This window comes from Macaca nemestrina, chromosome 9 (assembly GCF_043159975.1).
Source record: "Macaca nemestrina isolate mMacNem1 chromosome 9, mMacNem.hap1, whole genome shotgun sequence".
Lineage (NCBI taxonomy): Eukaryota > Metazoa > Chordata > Mammalia > Primates > Cercopithecidae > Macaca > Macaca nemestrina.
In genome coordinates this window covers 135,304,349-135,330,766 of record NC_092133.1, presented here as the reverse complement: position 1 = coordinate 135,330,766, position 26,418 = coordinate 135,304,349, and the positions used below count along the sequence as shown (strand labels likewise).

Here is a 26,418-nt window from a genome sequence, read left to right as displayed (position 1 = left end):
AAAGAGTTTTAATACTTTCCTGCCCCCAGTACACATGCCATGTTGTTTTCTATACAAGTTTATCTGTTTCAGTGTTGGATCTGTCTCCACCCTGGGTCTCATTCTCAATCAAAAAAAAAAAAAAAAAGAAAGAAAGCAAAAGAAAAATTTTGCTTATTTTGTAAACAAAAGTGCTGTTTATATTTAATATAGATTTTTCTGATTAGTACTTAGGCTAAAGTTATCTTTCTGTTACTTATGAGTATCAGTATTTCTTCTTCTATGATTTGGCTTTTCTGGCCATTTGCCCATTTAGTTTTCTTTTTTAGAGCTGGGGTCCCGCTCTGTTGCCCAGGTTGGAGTGCAGTGGTATAATCATAGCTCACTGTGGCCTTGAACTCCTGGGCTCAAGCAATCCTCTCACACCAGTCTCCTGAGTATCTGGGACTACAGACATGCACCACCAGCTAATTCTTTTATTTTTATTTATTTTTTTATATAGGCAAGGTCTTCGTTTGTTGCCTAGGCAGGTCTTGAACTCCTGTCCTCAAGTGATTCTCTTGCCTTGGCCTCCCAATGTGCTGGCATTACAGGCATGAACCACTGTACCCAGCCATACTGTTACCATATTTCATTGTACATTGTGTAATACTCTATTGCAGGCTGGGCACAGTGGCTCAAGCCTGTAATCCCAGCACTTTGGGAGACCAAGGTGGGTGGATCACCTGAAGTCGGGAGTTCGAGACCAACCTGACCAATATGGTGAAACTCTGTCTCTACTAAAAATACAAAAATTAGCCAGGTGTGGTGGTGGGCGCCTGTGGTCCCTCCCAGCTGCTCAGGGGGCTGAGATAGGAGAATCGCTTGAACCTGGGAGGCAGAGGTTGCAGTGAGCCGAGATTAAGCCATTGTACTCCAGCCTGGATGACAGAGTGAGATTTCCTCTAAAACAAACAAACAAACAAACAAAAAAAAAAAAAAAAAAAAAACTCCGTTGTAGCACTTGAAAAAAATAAAAGAAACAAAATCTGTTGAGCTCTTATCATATTCCATATGCGTTGCACTGATTATCTCTCCTAATAATACCACGAAGCAGGCACTATTATACCCATTTTAAAGATGAACAAGTTGATGCACAGAGAGGTTAAATAATTATGTAGAGTCACATAGTCAGTAACAGATAGGAAAGGGGTACAAATTCCAGCAGCCTGATCTGAGAATCTTCACTCTCAGCAGATACCCTCAACCATTTCACTTCTCCCTTTTTAACATCAGGTTTGTTGAAATATCACTCTTATTTAGTAAAATCCATCCTTTTAAGGTGTACAGCTCTATGCATTTTGACATCATACCATAATCAAGATACAGTCACACAATCACCCACTCCTAGTCAGCTCTCTTCTCTTTTCCCAGTCCCTGGCAATTGCTCCTGTGTTTTTTGTTAATATAGTTTTGCCTTTCCCAGAATGTTATATAAGTGGCATTGTGCTGATTGTGCTATATATGGTTTTTGAGTCTTCGTTCTTTTACCTAGCCTCATGCTTCTGAAGTTCTTATCTGATGTTGCACGTGTCAGTAGCTCATTCGTTTTTATTGCTATGTAGTATTTCATTGTGATGGATGTAACTTAATTTTTGTGGTGGTTTTCCTTTTATGTTTGTATCCCTCATTTATACTATGTGCCCTTTGAGGGTACCAGTGATGCCCTGGTCATCTTTAGGATCTTGACACAGCACTTCATGCTCAGTTGTGGTCTGTCGATTTCCGTCATAGAAATGAAGTAGTAAGGGACCATGACAAACAATATACACACTCATTAATAGTAAAATAAATGAAAGTTATTCAAATTTTAGATATCCATAGATGCCAATTAACCTAGCAAAGCAATAGACAATTTTTTTTAAAAAATCACTGAATGCTAGGATCCAGGGGACATACATTCATAGATGACTGCCATTGGTGGAATTTATAAATTGGTTTAATTTTGCTAGACACAAACCTGCAATGATGTAAAAGGAGATAGACACTCTTCTAGGCCTAGATCCATTCATTCAATTGCTAGGCAGGTATGCAAAAGAGAAATCTGAGTAAAGATATATATAGCAGAACGATTTGTAAAGTCTCGCATTTTAAGCAATTCAAATACTCCCAAATTAGGAAATATGGAAGCTAACTACATATTCCAGCATAAATGGATACTATGTAGATTAAAAATGAGAATAACATGACTGATGTAACATGCAAATATATGAAAATAAGAAATTAGGATTGGTAAGTTTCTATTCATTTTTAAAATGTGTAAAATATATCTTGAAGAGTCATTACCCCAAATTACAAACACACACACACACACACACACACATACACACACACACACACAGAGTATTTTTACTAAAGTAAGATAAAAAGAAATCTGTCTGTGGCAGGTTAGTTACTCAATCAAATGGTAATTCTGATGCTATGTAGATAGTGGTGCTGGAACAGAAGAATATCTAAAACATAGAGCACACCGTCTGATATTGTGGCCGAGGCATGACTATCTGTATATAATTAAAATTAAATGGAATCAACTTTACAGGTTTTTCAGGCCACTCTCCTTATCTGTTTACTCCCTCTTTTCTCATATATAGGTTTCCCTCAATTGCTAGACATTTGGTGTGGAATTGCCTAGGTGAATTAATTAAATTGTTTTTATTCAGAATGAACAAAGAGTTTAATACGGATAGATGCAGTTTATTTTCTTTGAAAGTTTCATACTCGGCTGAATATTCACTTTCTGTTTGGTTCCAGGTCTTCCCCGTTTTTGGAAGACTGTGCTAGTTTGGTGAGTATTTGACAATTCAAGTTTCTTCTACATAGAAGGCATCAGAATGACATTTCCTAGGAAAATTCATGCTGCGGGCACAGGCTGTGTGACAGTGAAAAGACAATATTGGGTGCTCTGGCTCCATCCTTTCTGTCCCCTTTCAGAACATGTTTTAAATCTATTAAAGACATTTTTCTTTATCGTGAAACTTAATTTTGACTCTCATAGATCGACAGATCAGTCATTTGTTTTGGTGATGAGCACTTTTGCAATATTTCTTGTGCAGAGCTAGCGAGAACCTGATAGTACTTCTCCTAACAGTTGAGAAGACTGAAGTGTTGAAAACAACTTGTCGAATATAAAAGCAAGAGCCCTAGATCTTCGAGAAAGCACATCTTTGCTCTTACAGTCAAGGCTGGCTCTCAGTAGGGCATATCTACCCTGCTTTCTGCCCCTGTTCATGAGCACTCTGGATCTCTGCAACAGGGCAACGTAATGAACCAGCCGTTGGTGTTACCTGAGAGTGAAGAGAGAAAGACACATAATGAACCATGAATCACAGGAGCTCGGGATGTGAACACTGAAAGGGAGGATGGCTGATTCTAATGAGCCTTGAATAAGCACCATATGACTGCTATGAAGGTAGGAGATCAGGGGTAACTGAAGATTACCCCTGATTGCTTACCCATGCAGTTTACCATTGATGTTAGGATACACTACATACCCAGACCTGAACCTCACAATCTTCTTCTATAGCATTCCAAAAAGTGCTACATGAGATGCATTCAATGAATACATTCAAAGGTGAGGCAGAATAAGGGCTGACTGGAGCAGACTTCATTAGGAAGATTTCCTGAAATAAACATGATTCATGAATTTTTTTTTTTTTTTTTTTTTTTTTTTGAGGTGGAGTCCTCCTCTGTCACCCAGGCTGGAGTACAGTGGTGTGATCTTAGCTTGCTGCAACCTCTGTCTCCTGGGTTCCAGCAATTCTTGTGCCTCAGCCTCCCTAGTAGCTGGCATTACAGGTGCCTGCCACCATGCCTTTTTTTTTTTTTTTTTTTTTTTGTATTTTTAGTAGAGACGGGGTTTCACCATGTTGGCCAGGCTAGTCTTGAACTCTTGACCCCGGGTGATCTGCCTGCCTCGGCTTCCCAAAGTACTGAGATTACAGGAGTGAGCCACCAGGCCTGGCAGTGATTCATGAAATCTAACAGAACAGAAGAGGTAGAATATTTGGGGATAAAGGGAAATATGCAAGAGGAAGGGAGAGTACATTTTCTTTCTTATTTATTGAGAGTATATCATGCACCTAACCCTGGAGACGGTGTTTAGGGATCAAGAGTAACTGAGGTAAGTTGGTGAAAGGAATGGTCCTGTCGTGAAGGAGGTTTCAATCTTACGGGGTGCCTAGGCAAGTTGAAGTCAATTATAAGAGTGGGAGAATGTTCATTTGAGCAATTGTAGGGCACTAACCAGTTGATTATTGGATGTGAGTTAATAGAAAAATCTTCTAGGAGACATTGGCAACTAAGTTAAGGCTTAAAGGAAGGGAAGAGATAACCTGGGTACCAGGGGCTCTGGCTGCCATGTGGAAAAGTTTGGATGTACATTTCATCTTACATCCCCCTTACAGAGGGAAATGGGGACGCAGTGAAAGATCCTAAGCCAGGAATTGATAGGATTAAGTTTGCATCTTAAAGGCGTTACTCTGGTTACAGAAGAGACAATGGATTGGAGAGAGACAAACTGAAGGTATGGATAGTTTGAAGACTGTTGCGGTCATCTAAGCAATCAACGAGCCAAGCCATTGTCCCGATGGAGATACAGGAGTGTGTGCGAATTAATGAGATGGACAGGAGACAGAATCGCAGCAGTGCATAAGGCTTGTAAAAGAGTGAGGCAAGACTAACTCCCTAGGTTTCAGGTTTTGGCCATGGGATAGATGACGCTGCGTGTCCTGAGCTGGACAACACAGGAAGAGTTGTGGGTTTCAGAACAGGAGGGGTAAGACAGGAAGAGGCAAGAAGCTTAGCTTTTCTTTTCTTTTCTTGTTTAGTTTTTCTTTTTCTTTTTTTTTTTTGGAGACAGGGTCCTGCTCTGTCACCCAGGCTTGAGTGCAGTGGCCTGAACATGTTCACTACAGCCTTGACCTCCCCAGCTCAAGTGATCCTCCTGTCTCAGCCTCCCAAGTAGCTGGGACTACAGGTGCTTACCACCATGCCTGGCTAAATTTTGTATTTTTTGTAGAGATAGGGTTTCACCATGTTGCCCAGGTTGATCTTGAACTTCTGACCGCAAGCAGTCTGCTTGCCTTAGCCCCTTGATTTTCTTAAATTCAAGATTCTTGTGAGATATTTATGTGGAGATGTCTTACAGGAAGTTAGTAATGATGGAATGGCAAAGAGCTGAGCTTATGAGAAAGGGACGTGGATTTGAGGGTGATGAGAAGGGTCGGAAAAGACTTTGAAGAGATATGGAACCAAATGATGGATTCAGGAATGTAATTTATGCTAATGTAGAGTTCTTGGAATTATAGAGAGGAGAGGTTGATATTATCAGTGTCTGCTTATATTAATCCCTAAGAATCAGAACTTTAATGAGGCTTAAAGAAAAGTTTAGGAGGAAGCAGTGGTGCTAATTAGACTCAAAGCTACAAACTGGAACAGGAAAGACATCTCATATTGTTGCTGTCAGTAATTTTACTTAAGCCATTTGCTTCTAGATAACATCAAACTTCCACCTGTAAGGTGAGGATAGCAGCCTGACCCACAGCACCGTTTAAAATTGATCATAACATACCTTAAAATGATCACCAGTCTTGATCATTTCAGGAGTTCCTCACTGCATTTGATATGGGATTTCTAAAAATAGTGTTTCATTTGCCCAACTAGGACCATTCATATTTGTAAGGTACTTGACATTGTATGAACACCTTCAAAGACATTACATCATTGGATTCTCTCAGTAATCTAGTGAAATAGGCAAGAGAGTCATTATTATTCTTTCAATTTTACAGATGAGAAAACTGGGGCTGTAAGAGGTGAAATGACTTGTCCAAGATAAGTCACCATCTAGTAAGTGGCAGATCTGGAAATATATCTAGTTAAGGCATCTGGACTACAAATATGATTACAGTTTTTACCATTATTCCATAACAGTCCATCACTTAGTCTTTGGATTCAGATTAAATGATTTAACTAGATCAACTGGACTATTCAGATTAGCATATGTATGAGACAATCAGCCACACGCAAGCCATTGGGTAAGGTATTGGAGAGACACAATGACAAGTACAAGACATCTTTGGGAACTGAAAATCTCCTTGAGGCACATAAAAGTGTCTGATCAATTGCAAATAGTAATAGAGACATAAAATGATAGCAATAATCCAAGACATCTTAAAATGTTGGGGATGGACCATCAGTACTCTATAGATTCAGAGAGAAAGTCATTTGCACAAACTTCGTGGAGGAAGCATGACTTGAATTTAGCCTAGGAGATAATCAGAGAGAAAAATGAAAGCAGCTAAGGCCAGGACACACAGGGCACAATGGCAATGAGAAGGGACAGTCAAGATTGCTTGACAGGGAGTAGAACCGGTTGGTTGGAACAGATGTTTTACGCAAAGATGTTATGTTGAAAATTCTGTAGAGGTAAAGTGGGCTGTTGTTAAAGAGCTTTGAAATATTAATCTAAGAGGGTTAGTAAAGTTTTTTTTTTTAACCTGCGTTGTTTTATCAGATTCTTTTTTTTTTTTTTTGAGACAGAGTCTTGCTTTGTTGCCCAGGCTGGAGTGCAGTGGCATGATCTCAGCTCACTGCAACCTCTGCCTCCCAGGCTCAAGCGATTCTCATGCCTCAGCCTCCAGAGTAGCTAGGGTTACAAGTGGGCACCACCACACTCGGCTAGTTTTTTTATTTTTCAGTAGAGATGAGGTTTCATCAGATTGGCCAGGCTGGTCTCGAAATCCTGACCTCAACCGATCTGCCCGCCTTGGCCTCCCAAAGTGCTGGGGGTTACAGGCGTAAGCCACCATGCTTTGCCAAGATTAGTTTTTAAAAAATCACATGGTTAATTCAGTGGAAGATTTCTGAAACTTCATGTACTGATTGATTCATTTGTTAAAAATTAATCTCATTTTGTTGTTCAGTTTCCTAACCACAATGAGGGAAAATCTTCCGTCCCCCTCTATTAGAAATCAACTGCATTTAAGTAATAAAAGTTAAACATAGAATTGATGTGCTATTTTCTACTAAATTGCTGAGGTTTTCAAAAAGCAACCTGCTGAGGATCTTTGGAGAATGTTTCATCTGCTAATGGAGAACCTCTCTTCTTTGGGGACTTTCCTGAGAATTTCCTTGAGGTTAGCTCTCATTGCATTCAATGGATCAAGTACTAACACATTGAAAAAGACAACTTTTTCCAACAAGGGAAAGCAAATGTCAAAAACTGACAAAAGAAGTCAGAAAATGTGGCAATTCTTTGGCTTACAGTTAGAGAAGATGATGGCATCCGACATTTTAAGCCACCTGTTTAAAGCACACACACATCCCAGTACTTAAGGAAGCTAAAGCTGAGGCTACTTTAAATCTTATCAAAACCACTATCAGAAAAAGATGACAAAAAATACTGTATGTTTACTGATAGCTCTAGTCACCATTCATGTCTGACAAATTATATAGCCAGTAGACGACTTTGGGTTATCTCCTGGAGATATCAGTGATGTTACCACATTGGCGATGGCTTAGCCTGAACAGTGAGAAGAGGCTAAAGGCTTCTGTACCGACGTCTGATTATGTAATATTCGACGTGTGCCAAAAACTTCTAATCAGGATAAATGAGTTCTGAGCAGTGAAAAGAAAAATGCATTACCTGTGCTAGCATAGATCCTGAGACGCTTATCAGGAAACACATTTCATGGTCTCAAAAGAGCTCTGTGGTTCTTCTTGGAAAGGCGAGTACTTTCCAACTAGACAAAGGTTTCACTATTACTTGGTGCAACTGAGTCAGGCACTGTTTTGAAAGTAAACTGAGTAAAAGTAACATTCATTTATACAAATTGCAAATCCTTCTGATTCCACGGAAGAGCTAATTTCCACATTCAGAACACATGTGAATTCTTTGGCAGGATACACTTCATTCTACTCCAGCATGAAGTTAAATTAAATCATCCAGAGTAACCAATCTGGGGAACTGTCTTTTTAAAACACTATTTTTTTCTTCTTCTTCTAACAGATCTGGGTCCTATAATACAGGTAATATAAAGATTTCGACTTGAACTACATAAACAATCTTTCAACCACAATGGACCAACAGTAATTCTGAGTGAAGAGATTTATTTCTTGATATATATATTTTTATTATTATTGTACTTTAAGTTCTAGGGTACATGTGCACAATGCGCAGGTTTGTTACATACGTATACATGTGCCATGTCGGTGTGCTGCACCCATTAACTCGTCATTTACATTCGGTATTTATCCCAATGCAATCCCTCCCCCTTTCCCCCACCCCACAACAGGCCCCAGTGTGTGATGTTCCCCACCCTGTGTCCAAGTGTTCTCATTGTTCAATTCCCACCTATGAGTGAGAACGTGCTGTGTTTGTTTTTTTGTCCTTGTGATAGTTTGCTGAGAATGATGGTTTCCAGCTGCATCCATGTCCCTACAGAGGACATGAACTCATCCTTTTTCATGGCTGCATAGTATTCCATGGTGTATAAGTGCCACATTTTCTTAATCCAGTCTATCTTGATGGACACTTGGGTTGGTTCCAAGTCTTTGCTATTGTGAATAGTGCCGTAATAAACATACGTGTGCATGTGTCTTTATGTGCGATTTATAATCCTTTGGGTATATACCCAGTAATGGGATGGCTGGGTCAAATGTTATTTCTAGTTCTAGATCCTTGAGGAATCGCCACACTTGGCTCTGGGATAACTTGTATGTATATTTTCATTGTAAGTGACTTTGAACCTTTGGTATCTGGCCTCTAGAGTTTTGGTGGCTGTGTCTATTTTCAGAAATTTTCTTATGCTACTAACAATAGGGTTATCTGAGATACAACTGAATCTTTTGTGCTAGCAAAAAAAAAAAAAATTTAAATTAAAAAAAAATAAAAAACTGAAAAAAAATCACATCTTGGACCAGTTCTGATCTGTGGGCTGCCAGTTTGCAACCACTGATTTAGTTCTAAGTGAGTTACTCATGGACATATAATTCGTTGGTGACAGAGGTAGATCAACAACAGAGGTTCCCCTAATTTTTAGCCTTAAATTTTCCCCATCATATCATGCTCCCAATTTTATTTTATGTATTTCTTCTCAATCAAATGGCTCTGTACCATTAAATTGTGTTTTTAGGAAAATCAAATCTATCTGTTTTCCAGGTTGATTTCTTTCAATAAAACTTGGATTTATAAAAATGCTCATTGCCTTTCTTCTATTTCATAGGAAATGTTGAAAGGGCTTCATGCTTGATTTTAAGTTAAGATAATAAAGTCACAAAAGACATAAAAACAATGTGTGAGCAAATGTCTTTGCCTGCTGTCGTCACAATTCTTATTTCAGTAATTGCCTGAAATCAATGCTTTGGTGAAGGAGAATGCAGGTGGACTAAAAATGGAAATGCGCTGCAATAATTCCGTAGTGAATTATTCACATTGTGAATACTGTTGGTTATCCACCCAACACCTGTGCTCCTGTACTCATTAATTAAGAACCTAATTATACATTCACCCTTCCCTCTGATGACTAAGGAGCAGATGACTTCCTTCTACACTGTGGGAGCAGATCATGCTTAATCTGGGACAGTAAGTGCAGGCACTTCTCTGTTTTCTCTTATTGGCCCAGGGGTAGGTCTATAGTAGTAGACCCAACAGACTGATGGGGGCACCTACACCCAGTGCTTGAGGGAGAGCTATCTCTCTTGCTCCAGCCAGACATTAACAAGAGAGCTTTGTAGTTCTAATTGCCATGGGCAGCCACCTGATGACCATGAGGGTGACCAACCTTAAGGTGAAATTGATGCCTGTAGGGAGGTAAGACAGAAAGAAACACAGTCTTTGTTGACATGATTGTGCTGACGATCATACTGAGCCTGGAGTCCTCCTTTCACTCTCTGAATTTGCAGTTATGTGAAATAGTAATTTCCTTGAGATTTAAGCTAGTTGGTGTTGGAGCTTTCTACCACCTGCTGCTGAAAAGGCCATTGCAGACATTCTAAAGCTGCTAGAAGAGTGTGAGGAAAGGTGTGTCCACTTGTTTTGCCTTCTCCTCTGTGTGTACAATGGAAATCTGCAGTGCAGGAGTGATCTTAACCATGTAGAAAAGCACTGGTGCGGGAGGCAGAAGCCTGGATTCCAGTTTGGGCCCCGGCATATTTGTGTTTTCTATGATGTTGGATTAAACACTTAGCATCACTTAGCTTCTTTTTTTTCTTTTTCTCTTTAAATGGGCATAAAAATACCTGCCCCAACTACCTTATAGGGTTTCTGTAAGAATAAAATAGGATAATGTCAGTGAAACTGCTTTGAAGAGTATAGGCTCTCTGTCTCTCTCTCTCTATAATATATATATAATGTTTCTTTATATATAATATATATGTATATATATAATATATAAATATTATATATATTATATATATTATATATAATATATAAATATATATTATATATAAATATAATATATAATATATAAAATATAATATATATGAAATATAATATATATTATATATAAATGTAATATATATAAAATATAATATATATAAAATATAATATATTATATAAAATATATTATATAAAATACAAAATATCATATATTATATATAATATATAATGTATATTATATATAAAATATAATATATAATGTATATTATATATAAAATATAATATATAATTTATATTTTATATATATATTTTTTTGAGATGGAGTCTCGCTTTGTTGCCTAGGCTGGAGCACAGTGGCGTGATCTCGGCTCACTGCAAGCTTTGACTCCCGGGTTCACGCCCTTCTCCTGACTCAGCCTCCCAAGTAGCTGGAACTACAGGTGCCCACCACCAGGCCCAGCTAATTTTTTTTACTTTTTTAGTAGAGACGGGATTTCACCGTGTTAGCCAGGATGGTCTTGATCTTCTGACCTCATGATCCGCTCGCCTTGGCCTCCCAAAGTCCTGGGATTACAGGCATGAGCCACTGTGCCCAGCCTCAATATAGATATTTTGAGTGTTAATCACCCACTCCTATGAGACAGGCTCTTTAAATATGTTTCTGATGAAATCATCACAACAAATCTTGCAGGTGAGTGGTGGTATCCCCAGTATACAAGTGGGAGAAACTGAGCCTCAAAAAGCCTAAATACTTTGCCCATGGCCACCCAGATGGCAACCAATAGAAAGAGCATTCCAATCTGGGTCTATCTGACTCCAAACCTGTACTTCACCCACCATGCATCCTATGTAGTGTGATGAGCTGTGGTTGGAAAGGCCTGTCAAAATCCTAGATGCAATTAAAATGGGCACCGGGAATTGCTATTACACCTTGAACACCTCCTCTCTCCCGGCTCTGTGCTTGACCTCCCCAGTCTCATTTGCTCCCCTCAACAGCCTTGGGAGGTAAGGCATTACTATCCACATCTTATAAATGAGAAAACGATGTGCAAAGTTCAAATATCTTGCCCAAAGTTGCATAGTAGGCAAGTGATTGAGACAGGATTCAGACCTTTATCTAGGTCTCCCAAAGTCTTAATTGAACCCATTACCTCCTAGGTTGGAAAAGAAGCAGGTGATGTGGGGGCCAAGGAAAGAGATCACTATTATTGAGGTGTAACCGTGAGTGTGGCTGGGGTTTGAAGTCAAATGTACATAGGACAGCCCTGCTGTAATCAGTGCTGGCTACCTGGGTTGTTACTCTCTAATAACACCAATAGGTAGTACACAGTTGTTACTCTCTAATGGCACTAATAGATAGTAAATAGATGTAATGGCACTAATAGTAAATAGATAGTAAATAATAGATAGTAAACTCTAATGGTAAACTCACGCTTACCATTGAGGTGTAAGCATGAATGTGGCTGGAGTTTGAAGTGAGACGTACACACAACAGCAGTGCTGTATCAGTGCTGGCTCCCTGGGTTGTTACTCTGTAATCCCGTGTCAGCTTTCCTACTGGGACAGAACTGTTTTGCACAGCCCTACCCCAGTCGGTGTGGTGCAGGGAGGCCCCACCAGGAGAGACCAGAGAGGGCCAGCAAGTCTGGGAGAGACCTGAACAACAACCAGGGACATTTTTCCCATGAGAAAAGCAACCAGAAACTGATAATCCCTGAGCCTATCACATGCTAATAATTTTTGATACAAATAGTTTTCAAATTGATCACTGCCTTAAGCAATACACTAAATGTAATTCAAAAGTTTTTAGTGACTTGGCATCCTGGTTGTGCACAGGTACATTATTCTGTGATAGCAATTGTTTAGTCTGTCTTTCCCTAATGCCGGACAACTTGCAATCACTCTGGCTCCCAACGCATTTTTTCTTCCAGCATTCTTTCTCCTTCCTAATTTGGGCATCTGATTTGCTGTAGTCTGAGAAATCGAGTAAATGCAGTTGTTAGAATTGCATGTAAAATAGGAATCAATGAAGCCTGTGCAACTAGCAGTGTGGTGGATGAGATTTGGTAAATAAAATCTGATGAGGGCTCTGTGGCTGCAGGGATTTTGGGAGGTTGGGTAATCAGTTGCATTCCATATGATAGGGTTTTCCTGAAGACTGACCAAAAGAATTCATGAGGTCACTTGGTCCGACCCTCTCATGCAGTATATGAGAAACTATGACTCAGCTAATAACAATGGCCAATATTTATTGAGTACTTATGATGGTCGAAGCAATACTGTACATGCATGATCTCATTCACTCCCCCCTCCCTGCCATCACAGCTCTGTGGACTAGAGATTGCTACGCTCATTTCACAGATGAGAAAACAGAGGCACAAGAAGGTTAACTAACTTGCCCAAAGTTACACGGTTCATAAGTAGTTGAGAGAGAGCTCAAATCCACACAGCCTGGTTGAGCAGGGCCATTGTAACCACTGTGGGCAACTGGAAGTGACTTGCCTGAGGCCAATCAGGAAATCAGAAATCAGTGAAGTGTAAAGATGAGAATTCAGGCCAGACGAGATTATCAGCCTAGGAGTTGTAAACTGTGCCTTGATGTCTAAATCCGGTGTCACTACACACACACAAACACACACACACACATATGCACACAAACACACACACACAATACACAATCATGCTGGTTTACAAACTCCCCAAAGTTATCTGTCAAATCACCTAATATCCCCCCTCACTCTCTCTTTATACCACGTTATAGTGCTTTTCACTACAGGTGAGTAAAGGATTAGATGGGATTTTGGCTGTTTGGAATTCTGCTCTTTGCAAAATGACCAATGAAAATTTGAGAAAGAAAATACCAGGAGAAATCATCCTGAGGATTAGCTTCATAATGAGAAGCCAAAATCAGTGTGTAAAAGTTTTGATTAGGTGAGTAAATTTAAACATTTTTAAGAGGATATTTCTAATCAAACATTTATCAGCAGTCAATTACGACTTTCCAGTCTTTTCCAAAGCCTTGTGATTGAAGACCCCTCAAATTACTACCTTATTTTTTTTAATCAAATTTTAAAAAGTAAAGGCAGGATTTGCGTCAGGACTTCTCCCTCTTCTGAGGTTGTCTCAGCAGGGGTTGTCTTAAGTGTCTGCTTTACTGTGTCAACCCTATACACTTACTTGTCAGAGATAAAGTAGATGGTATAGCCTGCAGTTCTGAACAGACACCTCACCAAAGATCTACAGATGGCAAATAAGCATATAAAAGGCGGCCCATGTCATCTGTCCTCAGGGAAATGCAAATTAAAACAACCATGATAAACCACTACACACCTGTTAGAGATGCTAAAATCCAGAACCCTGAGGCCTCATTCACTGCGTATGGAAATGTAAAGTGGTCCATTCGCAGCCACTTAGGAAGACGGTTGGGTGGTTTCTTACAAATCTACACACACTCTTAAATTTTTTTTTTTTTTTTTTTTAAGAGATGAGGTCTTGCTTTGTTGCCCAGGCTGGTCTCAAACTCCCGGGCTCAAGCGATCCTCCCACCTCAGCCTCCTAAAGCGCTGGGATTATAGGAATGAGCCACTATGACTGGCTAAAACCAAATATATCCTTACCATAGATCCAGCACTCATGCACCTTGGTATTTGTCCAAAGGAGTTGAAAAATTAAGTCCACACAAAAACCTGCACACAGATGTTTACAGAAGTTTTATTCATAATTGCCAAAACTTGGAAGCAATCAAGATACCCTTCAGTAGATGAATGGGTAAGTCAATAGTGATCCATCCATACAACAGGATATCATTCAGCGCTAACAAGAAATAAGCTATCAAGCCACCAAAAGACACTGAAAAACCTTAAGTGCATATTACTAAGTGAAAGAAATGCATCTGAAAAGGTTGCACTCTATGTGACATTTTGGGAAAGGCAAAACTATGGAGACAGTCAAAAGATCAGTGGTTGCCAGGGGTTGGGGGAGGAAGGGAGGAACAGGTGGAGCACAGGGGACTTTCAGGTAGTGAAACTATTCTGTATGATACTACAGTGATGGACACGTGCCGTTGCACATTTGCCCAAACCTACAGAATGTATGACACGAAGAGAGAGCCCTCATGTGCACTGTGGACTCTGGATGATGACGGTATGTCAGTGTCAGTTCATCCATGTAACAAACAGACCACTCTAGTGGTAGATATTGTTAACTGGGGAGACTGCGGGTGTAAGGGATCAGGGAGCATATGGGAAATCTCTGTGTCCCCTGTTTGTTGTGACCCCAAAACTGCTCTGAGTAAGGTCTATTTCAAAAAAAAAATTTCCTCAGAAGCTTTTATGAATAGCTCAGAAGATCTCTACTGCACAGGATAATTATTGCTGTTGATAAAAATTTCATTTAAGTTTGCAACTCTGCAAGGTTTCATTTTGGCAAATCAACATTTTGCATCAGTAATGCGTATTTCTTTAGACTTCATTTACTGGTGTTACAATTTTGCAAAGATTTCCAGTAGAGCATTTATTTGATCACATACGCATACATACATATATGCGTGTGTCCACATGTATGAATGCATGTGTCTGAATTTGTACATGTCTTTACAAACACATACATACATGTGTACCCACTGTATTAGATCTCTGGTGGTCACTGACTATTTACATGCAAATTTTGTCTGTCTCGGTTGTGGTCAATGGTAGTAGCAAACAGAAATCAGGATGTGTGAATTAGGTTATGTGTAACCATTTGCCATTTGCACTGTAATTAATTTTATATTCCATGTATCAACAGTATGTAAAACACCCTCTCTCATTGTCCCTGGAATCTAGGGCTTCTGCTCTGTGACTCCTGGCGGTGGGACTTCAAATCTGTTAACAAACCAGAACAGGAAGTCCTGGCCAGAGCAATGGGGCAGATACTTGGGTACAGCAGCACTTAGACCAGTCCAGGCCACTTCCTGTGCAAGCCTGGGAACCGCATTCCATCACGTGCTTTGTCTACCTGCTCTCCTTCTCTGAAGTTAGGAGAGAGAGAGAGAGAGAGAGAGAGAGAGAGAGAGAGAGAGAATCAGCCTGCAGGAGAGGAATCCTCTGTAGACACATGCTCGGATGGTTCCCAACCTTCAGGAGTTCAGTGGCTGATTCATGCATGTATTTGGAGGTGCCTTATCTAATTATAACTACATGGCTGTAACTGTCTTCTTTCAGCCAGTGTGCCTATCCAAGTTTCCATCTCTGTATCTGCTCTAACAGATCTTTCTAAAATAACTTTCACCATCACATGCAAATGTTCACTTTGAAACCTGATAATTAAGTCCACAGAGCACTAGCTGATGTATTCGCTATTTTCCAACTGGAGTTCTGTTCAAGATATCATTTCATAGCATTGCGGTTTGTTTTGATGGGAGAGTGGGAACATTTATTTGCTTTGTGAAGTGAGAGGAGGCACCTAAATGCAAGATACATCTGATAGTGGGGAACACGGGGGGAAACGCTCCAATAACAGTTATAAATAGTAGTTGCTATTTATCGATCATCTACCATACATCGAACTCTATGCCGGGGGCTTTGCATACATTATCGTAATCATCCCAAAGACTGTATAAGGAAGGTTGTGTTGTTTCCACTATATGGATGAGGAAACCAGGACTCAATCCTTCTTGGCTATGAAACGTATTTTTTGTTTTCTTTTTTTTTTGAGACAGAGTCTCACTCTGTTGCCTAGGCTGGATTGCAGTGGCGTGATCTTGGCTCACTGCAACCTCTGCCTCCCAGGTTCAAGCCATTCTCCCCACTCAGCCTCCTGAGTAGCTGGGATTGCAGGTGCGCTCCAGCACTCCTGGCTAATTTTTGTATTTTTGGCAGAGATGGGGTTTCACCATGTTGGCCAGGCTGGTCTCGAACTCCTGACCTCGGATCATCCGCCTGCCTCGGCCTCCCAATGTGCTGGGATTACAGGCGTGAGCCACCGCGCCTGGCCCATATTTTTTTCAAAGGAGGCTTTAGACATAGAAAATTTGATACATGGATTCAGATTCTCAGAGTTTAATGTGGATTTTGGAAAATCATTCCTCGAGTCTGTTTTTCCCACAACTCTTTTGTATTTAGAATTTCTATTGGATCCGATTTTACAAATGTGCTGAATGCACCAAAATTTTACTAAACAATGTACCTTTATTGTTTTCAGTGGAGCATGGGATTAAGAGTGTGGATCTCTAGAATCCAACTTCCTGGCTTTCAATTCTGACCATGCCACTTCTCTGCTCTGTGAACTGGGACACAGCAACTAATTTCTCTGTGCTTTCATGGTCTGGTCTATAAAATGGGAAATTATGGCTAGCACCCTCCTCAATGAACTGTGATGAGGGTGAAACGAGTCCACGTGAGCCACGTTCTCAGAACTGCATTTGGTATATGGTAAGCAACATGTTAAGTAGGTTATTTTTACTTTAATTCACAGGTTTGGTTCCCCAGTTCCTTCCAAGCTACTGGAATGTCCCTCTTCCAAATGTAAATGTGAACAAGGGAAAATACATTCTTTAATACATGCCTTGTTGCATTTTGAATGTTCAGTTGCCATTGAGAACATATCCCTTCGTTATAAAAGGAAGTACTAAAGAAAAAGAGCCTGTGGTCCTAAAGGGTCCCCCAATCTCAGACAGCTGATTAGCTGGATTATCTCGTAAGGTTGTGAGAGGAGTGGAAACAACAGGAGCTTCCAGGGCCATTTCATTGCTTTTGTTAAATACGATGAAAATTGACCAACTAGTAGCCCATGGCAATAGGTTAGTCAAACTGAGACTTGACTAAGAGGCTGATCATAATAATGTAAGGAGAAAAATGAGCAAGACATTTGAATGGCAAGGTTGTGTGGGTGGCAGGCTTGTTGTTGAGGTAACTGATGTTATAACTTTATTGCAAGCTTATTTCAGTCAAGTGAAATATCTCCATGACAAGCCAAGACAGAGCTCTGCAACAATAGATGCTTACTGTTCTGTTCGTTCATTCTTTCTCTTTCATTCTTTCTCTCCCCTTCCTTCCTTCCTTCCTTCCTTCCTTCCTTCCTTCCTTCCTTCCTTCCTTCCTTCCTTCCTTCCTTCCTTCCCTCCTTCCCTCCTTCCCTTTCTTTCTTTCTCTTTCTTTCTTTCTTTCTTTCTTTCTTTCTTTCTTTCTTTCTTTCTTTCTTTCTTTCTTTCTTTCTTTCTCTTTCCTTTTTTCTTTCTCTCTCTCTCTTTCTTTTCTCTTTTTCTCCTTCCTTCTCTTTTTCCTTCCTTCCTTCCTCTCTTTATCTCTCTTTCCATTTCTCCCTCTTCTCTCCCTTCTTACCTCCCCCTTCTTCCCATTCCTTCCTCCTTCACTTCTTCATTTCCTCCACTCCTCTTTTGAATTTTGGATAATCAGCTCTTCTATTTTCTTAAAATAAATAGCCATCGAAACAACTTTGGTAACACAGGCATTATAGGCAGCGACAAATGTGTAGGTGTTCATCTGCCACAAAGGTTAAAGAGCTTTAACTTTTCAATTGTCAGCTTTAACCCGATAATTCCTGTCAGCCCTGAATTGTGAAAAATGTATGGTAGATAAATTGTCTAAATGCATTAAATCAATGTAAGTAACACGTAGAGAATAGTGGAGAAAGTTTGGGCTAAAATGGCTGCACATAACAAAGAAACATTAAAAAAATGACAAGTTGAATGTAGTCTCCACTTCTTCATTAACTTTGTTTTGATGAATCTGTACCGACTTGTTAGAATTACCATTGCTGTAATATTGGAATGGTATAGTAAGAAAAACAGAGTGTAATTATTCAGTGCACTCAGAGACTCCTGAGACATCCCGCTTCGTTTTTTTCTATAGAAGTCAGCAAATTCAGCATCGAACATTCTGACAGGGAAGAAATAAATCAAACCAAACAAAATTTAAAAACCTAACACAAGAAAATATCTTTTAATGTTTGTTTCTGTTGCCCTTTCCTCTATGATGATCTCACCTCTCAGGTTTTCCTCGGTTAGAAAGTATTTTAAATGAATTAAGGAGAGTCACAAACGAGATGTCAGAGCAAATTCTTACATCAGAAGTAATTATTTACCCACCTCCAAACTCCCTCAGATGTTGAACTGTTCAAAATCTGATTTATTTCTATCCTAGTCATCTTAGGAACTTGCGATCTTACTTTCTGAGCAATCACACAGGATGCATTTATTGCTTTAGTTATTACTTAAGACACATAACCCTCGCATGTCAGGGTTTTTTTTTTTTTGCTTTTGGGGCAAAGACTTTCTCATGTGTAAATCTTATTTACTTGTGAGATGAGCAGTCTGGACTGTATCTTATGCTGATGTTTCTCCTTGCAACAGTCTCCTACATATCATAACAGGCTTCTCAATAGGTCTCTGTACGCCTTGACCTCTTTCTCACGTGAGTCTGTGCCCAGCAACATCAGGACAGCTTCCCATTGGCAGGGGCTGAGTGGTTGCCAGTAACTATATTTTTTTTCTGTCAACAAAAGGAGGAGGCAGTGCCGACCCCGTTTGGGATTCAGCCCTCCTCTTGTGTTAATAATGTGATGTGTCATAAACTGGGCTATTCACACATTCACACAAGGAGCAACCCTAGGTTTGTTTTTCTTGGGAACCCAGGAGAAGTGACACTCTTGTCTGTAAATTCTCACCGAGTTACACATGACCTTGTTCACACCAGGACATGGTAGGGCTGAGGCTAGAAAGATGAGAAGAGAAGAAGAAGATTCTTGGATTGTGGTCTGGTCTCTCTTCCCTCTCTCCCACAGCCAAATCCCGGCAAAGGAGAAAGAGGCAGGCATAGCTCGAGGGTGAACATTTATGTTCACAATGAATGAGGCTCTCGGGAGGTCTAAAAATGTAACCCTCTGTCTAGAGAGAGGGGGAAACATTAGAGCGGCAGCTATGTCTTCTTTTATTCCCCGTTTGGAAACAGAGTTCAATCAATGCAATTGACTTCAACCCATGAATATCATATGTACATTTTTGCAGGCTCTTAATTTTAAAGCCAGTGTTTGGAAATGCTCAGTGATGACATACAGGTGACATAGAAGCCAACGGCAAGGTTGAATTTATCCCTGAGTTTTCAGGTCACCTGCTCACCGTTCCAAGTATCTGATTCCAAAGCAAATAGATCTGATTCCAAAGTGAAATATCTTATAGCTCTTAGGATCTCCTTTGGGGCATTTAAGCTAAGTCAAAGGACAAGAAATGATCTACTGCACAGGCTACCACTGCAGTCAAAGTCACTAAAATTTCCAGAGATGAAATTTTTATTTCATTTCTTTTGCATTAAATCATTCATAATGGGCCGGGCGCGGTGGTTCACGCCTGTAGTCCCAGCACTTTGGGAGGCCGAGGCGGGCGGATCACGAGGTCCCGAGATCGAGACCATCCTGGCTAAAGTGGTGAAACCCCATCTCTACTAAAAATTCAAAAAATTAGCCAGGTGTGGTGGTGGGCACCTGTAGTCCCAGCTACTCTGAAGCAGGAGGGTAACGTGAACCCAGGAGGCTGAGCTTGCAGTGAGCAGAGATCGCGCCACTGTACTCCAACCTGGGCGACAGAGCGAGACAACATCTCAAAAAAAAAAAAAAAAAATCATTCATAATGGCTTTTCCCTTGTGAAGTTTTATGAAAACGACAACTATTTATTCGGATATGCAGATAAAACTCTAGTAATTTCTATTCTCTGCATAATCGTTCCTAGGTCTTTCTGTGATACCGATCAGCTTCATTCATCTGAAAATACCTGACAGCTGCTGTGACCAGAGTCAGCTCCCTGGGCCTCGGTTTCTCCATTTGGAAGAAGGTGATGTGAAACTATTGATTTATTAAATATTACTATCTTTTTTATTCATAAAAACAGAGAATTACTATGAGGAGTGCTAGTAACAATGTATTCAGAAGAATTCCCTGGGCAAAATATCTAGAATATTAATTCCATATTGAGAGAAAAATCTATTCATCTACACCCCACTACTTCCACTTTATGCCTATTTGGTAGAGATGGGGAATGAGAAGCTACATTTGACTTATGAGACCTATTAGTTTAGAGAAACTTGTATTACGTGAAATTTTTATGAACCGACCTCCTCCTTGTACTGATGCTGTTTTTTAAACTTGTTTATTATGGAAACTAGTGGATAGAAGGCCTGGATGATTTCATGTTCTCTATAATAAATCAGAGTTATTAATCACCATGGTGTGTGGTGTAGCTGGTTGCAGTTTTCTCAATCAAAGAGTGAAACAAAGTAATTTTTATATGCTATTTTTAGGCATTTTTGGCTCTATAATGAATATTATTTTCAATATAAAACAGTAATTCAGAAAACAAAGCACTGTATTTTTGTGACTCTGGGCTATTTCATCTCCCTCAAAGCAACCTATGTTATAAGCTCTTATCTTTAGAAGTTGCGTTCTTGCAAGGCTATTCTACAAGAATGCACACTTTGCTTAGACTCAAATCCATATGACATATTCAATTCATTATGTTGGGATTGATACTAAAAAATGTCAAATAGTTATCAGATAATTACATATCATTAGAAGATAATGTTTTTCCTTTAGCTTAACATTATTTAACAATTTTTTGACTGCTATGTTTGAAGTTCTTGAGTTACAATTTTTAACCTAGATACTCCTCTAAAGCTTTTGAGATGGCTTTTAAAAATGTTTGTGAACCAGGTACGGTGGCTCACACCTGTAATCCCAGCACTTTGGGAGGCTGAGGCAGGTGGATCATTTGAGGTCAGGAGTTTGAGAGCAGCCTGGCCAACATGGTGAAATCTTGTCTCTACTAAAAATACAAAAATTAACCGGGCCTGGTGGCACACACCTGTAGTCCCTGCTACTCGGGAGACTGACCCAGGAGAATCACTTGAACCCAGGAGGTATAGGTTGTAGTGAGCCGAGATCGCACCATTACACTCCAGCCTTGGTGACAGAGCAAGACTCTGTCACACAAAAAAAGAGAGTTTGTATAGTCCTTGAGTGTTTAAATGGAACACCAACTGCTGGTTATTGTGCTCATCTATATCTACATAACAGAGCTCAGAAAGTCTCTAAGGAGAAAGAACACCGCGCTTCTTGGAGCTATGCAATGAAGACTGTTTTCTCTATTCTTCTTGGGTATTTTGTGTTGTCAGCATTGAATTTGTTTCAGTTAAGTGGGGAGTCACAAACTTCAGCTGGATTTCCCAAACTTGTTTGATCCTCACCTGGGGTGTCTTTAAAAAATGGAGTGCTTAACAAAGGCCTATGTTCAGAATTTTCATTCCAGAATTTGTTCTTTAGGTCTAAGGCAGTACACAGGAGATAGTTAGGATCAAGCAGATTTGCAAATAGTGTCATTGAGGAAAGCCCAGGATCAGCTAATTCTGCATGATGATCTCATTTCCAAGAATGTACAAATCAACTGAGTTGGGCAAAAAATAATGTTTAAAATAAAGAATGAAACACCCTACACAAATGCCATAACATTGGAAGAAAATTCATCTTTCCTTTTGGTCCTTGCAGAACTGTGTGTTTTTAGGAGCATATTGTCAATCTGCAGTATTAGGAACTATAAGACCGTGCAACGCTGATTCTCCTTACAGTTGCTATTGATGAAACAATTCCAGACTGGTTGTTAAAATGACCAAATTCGCTCTTTCACTTGCCTCGTGGTCCAGGTGCTTGGCAGAAATAGACCCAATGACCATTTTTAATTTCAGTTGCTAGTACTCCTACTTCGTTTATTATTGATAATATAGACACTCTCTGGGAGTGTTTTCAGAATTTTCAATCACTTGTAAAATTCTGGATTATGGTGGCTACGGGTGAAAATGGCTATATCTACATAGGTGACTCAGTGAATATGGAACTGTTGTTCTCAACGCTCCAGCCCTTCATTAGGAAATCATGGACAAGCTTGTTTTTCTTGCCTGGGTTTACCACAGCCAAGCTCACGTGGCTGGAGACGAAACTGCCTTCTTTAAAGCACACCAAAAATGTTTACTGTATGTCTTCTCCTCAATTTTCACAATTTTATTGGTCTTTAATAAGCATTTTCTCAAGAGCTTGGCAGTTTCCAAATGTTTTAAAATCTTTTTTTACTAGCGGCTTCCACGACACGCCTGTGGAGTGGGTCTGTGCTCTCAGTCATGTTTTTATGGGACGTGTATGAGCAGAAACGCAAAGAGGAGAGACACAATCCCACTTTTAAGCTCAGTGCCTTACTTTAACCCACAGGGAGAAAAGGAGGACTTGCCTGCTCCTTCATGTCTGATGTGCTATGAGCAGCTTCAGTGATGTGGTTTCAACAGGCAGGTGCTTTCATTTCATTCTGTTTCTATTAAAAAACCTCCTCAGAAATGCAATTGATGGAAAATTTGGGAAAGTCGATTCTACAACTCATAAGGATGAATGTATTGCTTAAAAGCTAAGCTAAACAACACCAAACTTTAAAAAACTACCATGTAATTCTGGTTGTAGGGAATAAATCCCACAATATGATTTCTCAGTATGGATAGGTGACAAATTAACATAATGATATAATGACTTGTGTACATCTATTCTTTACACAAAAAGTGTTTAATTTACTGAAATACAAGCTTGTGATTAAGATCTAAGAATTTGCTTTAATAACTTTCTGATTCTTCAGCCCCCTTCCTAGAAGCAATCCTTTACGTTTGGCCTATTTAAGCTCTCGCAAAAACTATTCATCACAATTCTATGTGAGTTCTGAATATTTCTTTATTTAACCATCTCCAACTTAAAATTTTCTTTAGTCACAATTGCATCACTTATTGGGCATTTGAAAACTTGAGTTTAAAGACCTAATAACCCCTTCATTCCCCTCTTTCTTTTACAACACTTCAGATGCATAGTTGTTAGGAAGCGGAGTTATTAACTCTAAATTAGTTTTTTAAAAAAACCTAAATAAGTAGCTCTTCTAGTAAAATTTATAAGTTTGCAGAAGGCACAGAGAGTCTGTCTTCTCCAATAAATATTTGAATTAAGTGATAGTAGTTTTTTGCTCATTAAAAAATGTTTTCAATAAGAAGCAATGTTTTGATAAATGGAGGAAAAAATTCAAATTACATAAAGCTTTGTAAAATTGTTTTCATTATCATATACATTTATTTTTAGAAGTCTGACTTTGTTATAGAATTATGTTATTTTTGTGATGTTAAAAGTTGAATTTATTTCTGCCTTAGTTAAACTAAATTTAAAACTGCTTTTCATTATTTGCTTTTTATGTAGAAGGTTAGAAAACAAATAGTCCAGCAAATGAGAGTTCAATGTCAATAAAAAATCTCCAATATGTATAACTAATAACTATTGAAAATATTTTTATTGTTAATAACTTGTTAATTGAGAAAATCAATTTTATTTATCAGAGCAAAAATAAAAATTCATATTTAGAAAAATTTCATTTCTTTTCCCATTCATCTAGTCCATAGATCAAAAGCAATCAAAACATGTATTTTGGGGAAATATACAATTATGTATATGAATTTTGCTTTTATATAAAGGTAAAATGTTGGACAAAATAGGTTAAAGGAATTTTTGAATTTTTAAATGCAACTACACGTATTATTAATATGTATTAGTGTATCTTACTTTGTGTCAATAATATTTTTACTTACTTCACACATCATGAAGATTTTATATTTATCTCAAATAATGAATTCCAGAATGATGCAATAAAAGCTGACCTACATTTTAGAAATTATTTTACTGAATAACTTTTGATGGTGATATTGTAAGATAAGATAATTCCAGAGAAACACCAATAAACTAAACTTTCTTAAGAGGAAGTTGGTGAGGCTTTAATAAATTAAATAGAGGCAAATTCATTCCACTATAACTTTTAGAACAAGTATACTGCACTGAGATTAATTGTTCTTTTTTGTCTGCCTCTCTTTTAATTAATTTTAATTATCATCATCATCATTCAAAATTTGACATTCCTAATACATTGTCTTTTCACAGAACTTTCCTTGTACATCAAAGGATGGGTTGAGGGTGCTGTCGACCAATTCTATTCCTCCGATCTCTTCAAACGCAGAGTCACCCAGGCTCTGACAGTTTTGACACATGCATAAGGACTGGCTACTTTGCATTTTTTTTAATATGGCAGAAAATTCGAACTAATATTTTGACAATAAACACTGAAATGAGGGGCAATATTTCTTTAGATTTCATTGAATGGAAAAAGAATGAGAAAAAGGAAAATGGAAGTAATCTTCGACCTTGTAGAAAATGGGTGAGTTCCCTGGAACTAGGATCGGCTTTTACAACATCCTCCTCAGCCCTTCCTTGTACAGTGTAGGATTTTGGCTTTAAGGTAGAGATTTCTGTCAATATCATAGGATCTAATCATTCAATGCATCATTCAAGAATGACAACAATAAAGATATAATTAGCCGTCATTGTAGTCAAGTTTACTACATTTCCCAGTAGGAAGCACATCTGTGTTTTTAGTCCCTGTGAAACTGAGGTCCAGTCTATAAGGGTGGATTGCACACAGATCTTCCAGACGAGTGATTATTTTCTAGGGCAAAGGGATGGATCTTGCAGAGTTAGTTTTCCTGCAGTAATAAGCCTGATGGGATAAATCCAAACGCGCTAACCCTGTATCTAAGGAACCCGGAATGGTGAGTGTAACTGAGACCCATCTGGTAGCCGTGATTCAACACACACCTTAGCGGCACTACCCCAAAAAGAAACACGTTGAACCCTTCCAAAAACTCATTCTCAAGGCATGCACATGCAAACAAAGAGAACCCCAACACTCACAGTTCATTTGAATTCACAAGGGGAAATTTTCAGGATGATGGTTGCTTTGACGTTGTCTTACTGTTGCAGAAGGAAGTCAAACCTGTTTTTAATTGCAAAACCAAATGGTTTATGCATGGGCTCTGCATGCTTGTGTGAACATGTTGCTTTTATAACCCCCTCCCCGCTCCACGAACACGAGACTAGGCTTGCCAGCATTGTGTTTGAGCGTGGTCACATTTAAAACGAAGAGCCTTGCAGGGGTTTTTGAAGGTGAGTGGGTGGGGGGGGGATGTCAATCTGTCAGAGATGTCACCATAAGTGGATCTATCTGCCTATGTGTTACCACTTGCTAATTATGGATTTGGGTGATAATTGTCATACGCTTTGCCACAAAATGTGCAGTAAAATGCATTTTCTGGGGGTAGAGGGTGATGTGCGGAGAGGGCCGAAGCTAGGCTCTAAGGGCTTGTAATCTACAGATCGAAAGGCTGTGCTGTAGGATTGTCTTACTGTTTAATGTTCCAATGAATACACATATTGTTGTGTGTGTCGGGTTGCTTTAGGCAACATTGCTGGCATTCCATTTTAGGAACGATGTGTGTATGCAGAACCGAGTCTGCAGAGAAAGTTCTCTTCATATGGCCATAAAGGGCCTTCAGGAATACTGTCTCCTTATGAGTACTGTCCTGGAGAGGACTAAGAAAGAAGATCAAATAAATGGCTGATGAAATAAGGAGCTTCCTTGTGTTTGTAAGTAGCAGGCCGATCACATCAAAGCTCGATCTTGGAAAAACTTTGAGATGGGTCTTAAATATTTGTTGTTCCAAAGATTACTTACAGATAAGGAAGAGAAAAGCCAGAGAAAAAGGCCAGTGATGTATGAAGGAAATCTATGCTTTTTGCAAAGCATCTACAATAAAAGGCATAACCTAAATATAGTTTCTGCTTCTGCGTTCAGTCCTTGAAGCTATTGCCACCACCAGCCACTCGTTGATTCATGAACTGTCATTATCGCTTCATCTCTACTCAATCTCTGATCACTCTTCCCTCATCTGTTCTCATCTGCATATGTATGCATACACACACATGCGTACACACACATGAACACACACACATGCACACACACATGCATACACACACATGCATACACACACACGCACACACACATGCACACACATGCACACACACATGCACACACACATGCATACGCACATGCATATGCACATGCACACAAACATGCATACAC

At 39.2% G+C, this 26,418-nt stretch overlaps 1 long non-coding RNA gene across 1 annotated transcript; it reads right to left on the bottom strand.

Moving 5' to 3' along the window:
• Positions 1 to 2,654: 2,654 nt before the first annotated feature.
• LOC112428973 (uncharacterized) lies at positions 2,655 to 25,234 on the bottom strand. The gene is made up of 2 exons (XR_003021055.2): positions 25,191 to 25,234; positions 2,655 to 3,302 (listed from the first exon to the last, which is right to left on the bottom strand). It is a non-coding gene; the product is annotated as an uncharacterized lncRNA (long non-coding RNA).
• Between the last annotated feature and the right edge of the window lie 1,184 nt (positions 25,235 to 26,418).